Genomic DNA, 6,745 nt, shown 5'->3' on the forward strand with positions numbered 1-6,745 from the left:
TTAGGGCAAAAACTGTATCTTGTTTAAATGCATTGCTGTCTATAAACCTCATTTCTGCCTTGTAAAAGGAGAGGATAAAATGGAAAAATACCTGAAATGGAGAGCATAGGAAGGATATTGGTGGCTACACCTTTATAAGTCACAGATAATGCAAAATCCACCTTTGTAAATACTAATTGATGTCATTAAGCAATTTCTTGAATTTACATGTTTTCGAGTACCTGTTTTCACCCCATAGTCATTTCCTTTGAGCACACTAAATGCACATTTGTCAATCCCCTGTCCAAGTTGATTCTTCAATATAATAGATTGCTGTGTATGATTTTATTTTATTTTATTTTATTTTATTTTATTTTATTTTATTAAGACAGGGCTTTTCTGTGTAGAATAATCTTGCTTTGAGTTCATGGACATCATCATTCCGAATCAGCTTGCTGATTGCTGGGATTGCAGGCATGTGCCACTGCACCTGGTATATAATTTTAAAAATATTTTATTTCAGGTTTCTATACATTTTTAAATAATCTTTGAAATTAAAATATAATGACATCATCCCCCCTTCCCTTTCCTTCCTCTGACCCCTCATTTCTTTTGCTCCCCCTCAAATTTAAATTTATGGCCTCCTTTTATTTAATACATAGAACAACACAGTGAAGTATACATACATACATATATATATATAAAACAGTCCACAAAATATATATGTTGGTGTATGTGTGTGTACATTATACATACATACACACACACACACACACATATATACACACATTATATATCTAACTTGTATGTATATAATTTCAGGATTGATCACTTGCTATTAAGATACCAAGAGTATTTCTAGGGAAGACTATTTCTCCCACTCCCAGGATTCCTTACTCACCTGTAATTTTTATCTAGGTTTGAGGCCTCAGGAAGTTTGCTGTAATACTGTGTCTCCTAGAAATGTCAGAGACCTTGCATCCATGGCTCATCTCACCAACATGGCTGCCTAGACAAGACCTGAAAAACATCACCAATAGGCATGCTAACATGGAAGTGGGAAACCTTGGAAGGTACCAACCCTAGAAAGCCGTCGATCTTAACCTGAGTCCACTGTTAAATACCTTTCTCTCACATCTTTAGGTCATGTAACTGAAGTGTGTTCAATTTCCAATGTTCATTAAGTCACTTATTCCTTCAATGTTGTTTTTCAGCCAATGAGAGATCAGACATAGCTTATTCTAACTATTTTCTTTCCTATAGTTCAGTCAATAACTCTTATGATCATTGTAAATATCCAAATTCAGGCAAATCCATGCAGGATTTAGAGTATTGCCAGTATAAAATATTCTGAATAATGCTACAAGGGAAAAGTGTAACCATTTACTTAACGAGTGTTTGTGAAGTACCTGAGTTGGGTCAGAGTCTGAGAGGCACTAGGGTAAGGTAGACATGAAACAAGCACGACCCTGGACCCATGGAAGACATGTGCATTATGGGGAATATATTATACTGGAAGTGGAGAGAACTTTCTAGAAGTGACAGGAAGTTAGAGCCACGCACTGAGAGAGAAGCTTAATGCTAATAGACAGATTGGGATAGGGACAAAGGCTGACAAGCTCTTTTAATGGGTTTGTTTTAAACCCCAGGGCACATTCTAGCAACTCAAAGTATATTATGTGTGTGTGTGTGCATGGGTGTGTGTGCACATGCATGTGTGTGCATGCATGCAGATGTGTGCATTGCTGCCTTCCTCCCTGTCTCTGCGTCTCAGTGTCTGTGTGTACATGTATATTCACATGCAGCAGGGAGAGTGACCAATGCTTATATTTATAGTTCAGAAAGATTCCTCAGGCTGGATTGTGGAGAATGGCTGAAGGGAAGACAGGTTTTGAGGATCATTTTAAAGATATGAATTATCAGATATGGAGTTGGGCAGGGGAGAGAAGAAGTGAGTCTGAAAGGCATTTCAGATGTTGATTGGATAAGACTTGGTTGAAATAGACTACCGGAGGATGAAAGCCTGAGTGGGTAAGATTTCTAGCTTCTTGACTTGAGCAAATGGGAAGTACAGAGTATTGTGAGAAAAGGGGTCTTCGTCGTGGTGTCTAGTGATGAAGGCCACTCCCATCATAACCACGCTGAATCTGAGGTGTCTAAGAATTGCAGGCAGATGTACCTGGACACCAACTGGGTAAATAGGGCTTCAACTCTAAAGGGAAATCTAAGGCAGGGGCAGAGATACTGGTAGGAAACAGTCAAATGGCTGAGAGCAGATCCATGTTTTAAAAGTGGTCAAAAAATATTTGGAGTGAGGAAGAAAGGCTGTCTCCAAAGGAGACCAAGGAATGCCTCATTTTAAAAACTGTTCAAATAGAAGTCAAGAAATGACACTGGCTGGAGATGCTGGGGAAACTAGAAGGGCTGCTGTCAGACCTGGGAAGTAAAGCTGTCAGGTCCTGTGAGACAGCTCCATGCAGAGAGGAAATTGGAGCTTGGAAGAAAAAAGGAGGCATGTGCGGTGTCAGGCCTTCTGTAATGTGAGGGATGGGGAGTTGAGAACTGGTGGGCAAGTTTCCTTTTCCCTTTTGGAACAGAGAGGAGAAGAGGAAGTTGAACCCCTACCAGTAAATTAGTTGACAGGTAAGGTGTAGACTCCCCAACTTGATGTGTCCTGCTTCCCCCTTGAATAAGGGGAAAGTCACCAGCCTGGAGTGAGTGTACAGTTTATTTAATCTATTCTTCCTGGGACAGTGAAACTCATTTTCTTCGTTCCTAAAACAGATAGGTCTTCTCTGTCAGTTTCTGTTGCATCTCTCTTCCTGTTGGGTGCGCTTAGATTTCTACACAGCAGTATCTTTTCCTGTCTGAAAGTATTTTGTTGTAGAAGTCAATAGTTCTTGATGAGATTTAAAAATCATACATATAGTGCTTTCAGGGCAAGGAGCTGGTAAGAACATTTGATTCTGTAAGGTGAGAAAAATTGATTTGGAATTTACAGAAAGGCTTGTAAGAGGTATTGAAAAGACACATATATGCCAGAAGGGGGTTTTAAAAGCAACTTACAAAGTGGCAGGGCGCAGAACCAGGGAAACTTACATTTTGTTGTGCGTTTTGATGTATAGTGCTCCTTTCCATGTTCCAAAATCGTTTCATAAAATTTACGGCTCTCATTGTCTTGGTCCGTTCAAGCAGCTATAACATAATACTGTGGGCTGAGTTGCTTATGGAAAGCAGAAATTTATTTCTCATAGTCCTGGAGGCTGGGAAGTTCAAAGCCAGTGATTTAGTGTCTAGTGGGGTCTTGCTTTCAGGAGTATTGCTGGACTTTCAGAATAGTGGAAAGTGAGCAAGTTCTCTTTCTTATGTACTCTGATTCTATTAGGGATCCCAGAGGCACCAAAATCGCTGAGTCATAGTCTACACTGTTCAGCCTCACAGAATTATGCCTTGTTCCTTTAAAGCTATTCCATCGACTTTATATTTTCATTGCTGAAAATACCAAAAACTTTCCTTCCCAAAAGGTTAGGATTTGAACATATGAATTCCTGGATGACACAAGCATTCAGACTCTGGTAGCTGAGGCTGACCCTGGTGGTAGCCCTTGACTCCTGCTGAGGAAGGAGAGCAGAGGCTACCCAAGGGACTACACATATATAGTTAATATATGTAGTGGAACAAAATTTTCAGAGACAAGCTAACAAGATAGCTCAGTGAGTCAAAAGACTTGCAATCAAGTGTGATGACTTGTTTTCAGACCTCGAAACCTGTGGTGGATGGAGTGACCTGACTCCTAAAAGTTGTCCTCTAACCACCACAGGTTTGCTGGCATCTGTGCTTCAGTGCTCATATGCATTATACAGGCATAGCAATAATAAGATTTAATTAGTATATACATAGACCCAAGTTGGTGAGGGCATAAGAACAATTTAAATGTGTAATTACAGACATAAATACTTCTGATCCTACCAGTCAGCTTAAAATGAGAATATTTCCAGTTTCTTTTGAAGTCTTTGGGCTCAAATTTCTTCTCTGCCTTGGTCCCCAGGGTAACCAGCCATTTTCTTAGCACTCCTCACAGTTTTATCTTTATACAGTTCTTCTCAATTTATAGTCTGCTTCATTTTGCATATTAATTTTATGCGAAGGGAACACATTCTTCTCTGAGATTCTTTTGCTTCTTTCACTATTACATTTTTGAGATCTACTCATGTTCTTGGATGCCCTTCAGTTTATGTTCACTGGTGCATAATACTCTGTTATAAATATGCCAAAAAATTTATGAATGATTTCCTTTTAAAGATTGATTTTATTTTTGAGTTTTGTGTGTGTGCTTATGTGTGAGCATGAGTGGATGTGTTTATGTATATGTGTGTGCATGTGTGTATGTGTACATGAGTATCATAGAGTATCAAGAAATGGTGTCTGACTATACAGTCAGTTGTGAGTCACCTGTATGGGCACTGGGAACTGAATTTATGTCTTCTGCTAGAGCCATATGTGCTCTTAGCTATGAAATCACCTCTCCAGTCCCCACATTAACACATCATGCACTTGATAGACAGGCCATTTATTTACAGGCAGTTGTTTGGCTTTGTGGTTTCATTTTAAATAATGTTGCTGGAATATACTGGCTTCTCCTAGATTGAGTTATTTCAGATTATAAATAATTCTAATCCAGATCATAGGATTAATAAGTCATAGGTTATATTCGTGCCTAGCTCTTGTCAGTAGATTCTTTATTGCTTTTCAGAGTGATTCTGCCAGCTGTAGGTTCCATCTTCATTACCGACCATACTGAGACTCTAAGTGCAGGCATTGCTGTCATCTGGTTGCCTCCTGTTGACATAGCCACGGTGCAGGAAAAGCATGGAGATACCCAGGCTGGAGACATGTTGGCATGCATCCCCTACCACCTCGCCCCCACCCCCAACCCTCCGTCCTGTACCCTGCTATCCCTGACTTCCATTTTCAGACAAGAAATATTTCTTACCACTTGAATATGTTCAAAAGCTTCAGAAAGAGGAAAATATTTCTTTTAAGGAATTCAAAGTCAGAAGCAGCAAAGAAGGGGATGCTTCTAAGCTTTGAGGGGTTTGGGTCTTCACGGGGGGGGGGATTAATTTGATAACCCTTTGCTCAGTATTCCTAGTCCCAGAGTTGAAATGCTTGGTAGCCTGGAATTCCTATAGCCATGGTAGGACCAGCTGAAAGAACCACCTGTTTTCTTCTCTTTCTTTTTTTCCATAGTCTATTTGGATATGGATGTGTGCATATTATTTGCCTAACATTGTGTGTCCTGACATTCAGGCAGAGACTTCCTCCCATTTCCTAAAGCATGAACACCTGGTATCTCTACCTTCTGTCTTCCCTCTTTCCTTCTAGAGGTCAGATATGAGCCTCCAATCCTTACAAGAATCCTGGAAAATTGTCCCCATGTTAGCAATGAACAAACCGAGGTTTAGAGACCGTGTTGATGTGACTTGGAGAGCTTCTGGATGCAGATCTGCCTGGTGCCATCTGTGTTTGTCCCCTCTCTCTCTCTCCCAGACTATCTATTCTTATTCAGTCCTTTGTGATCACGGTACCATGAACAAATGTTTCATTCTATCTGAGCTTTGCATTAGGAACGATAGTAAACATTTATTAAGCCATAAAGATTGCAACATGGACTTCTCCCATTCTGATAGGAAGAATGTTGTGGGCTTGCAAGGATCTTTTTTCCCTTGACACTATAATTGTTATTGTTTCTTTTATATTTGTCTCCTAAATCTACTCTCTCTGGTTGAGCACAAGTTTCACTTACTATATAAGCAGTAGATGCCTGCAGTTGGGTAGGTTTTGGCTATAAAGCTTACTCAGGTGTGTAGTCTATCTGTCATTTTCCTTTTATCCGGCTTTGCTCGCACGCTGCATATTTATTCCCATCATGGTCCGGATTTTCAGTGGAAGCTTTCATAAGATGTGCTGTTACCAGCTCACAACATACTCAGGTTTTGCGATTCCTCTGGGAGAAACAGTCAGGCATGAATGCACAGCCAGCATGCCAATGCCCTGTTCCCTGCGGGCCTGCTGTCACTGCCTCCCAGGCTCTTTACCTCTCCAGTCACACCTCACACTGCTAACAGGGGACTTACAAAAAGAGAAGAGGCATTGTTCAAAGGTAAGAGAATCACCAGGGCATGGTACCTCATGTCTGTGATACCAGGACTCAGGAGGCCAAAAAAAGAGGAGCCAACATGATTTCAAGGTGAACCTGAGCTACATAGAAAGACCTTTTCTCTAATAGTGTGTGTGTGTGTGTGTGTATGTGTGTGTAAAACAACAAAACAGTTCCTAATACAGCGTGGACTTACATTGCTGTATACTTCAGAATCAAAGCCTGGACTCTGACAAGCCTAGCAATCAAGGATCAGCCATCTTTTCTATATACAGCAGTTAAAGACACAAGCCGTAGCAGAAACCAGAGAAAGGAGATTTATTCAGCAAGACCATCTTGGGAAAGTAAACAATGGAGTCCAGTAACTCTCATGTTTGTCTTTGCCATACTGACAGGAGGTTTAGGTTTAAATAGAGAGCAAGAAGGAAAGAGGTACAGTCCTAGTCAAAGTGTGGTCCTGCCTATCACCTACTCATTGTTGTCTAACCCCTAATCTGTTCTGCAGGGTGGTCCAGAAGAGGCAAGTTCCTCCCATGTTGAGCATCAGGGCTTTAGCCTTTTCCTTTCCCTCAGCCTGAGATTCCTAGGGATTTTTTTTTTTTTTTT

The sequence above is a fragment of the Mus caroli genome, chromosome 1 (genome assembly GCF_900094665.2).
Source record: "Mus caroli chromosome 1, CAROLI_EIJ_v1.1, whole genome shotgun sequence".
Taxonomy (NCBI): domain Eukaryota; kingdom Metazoa; phylum Chordata; class Mammalia; order Rodentia; family Muridae; genus Mus; species Mus caroli.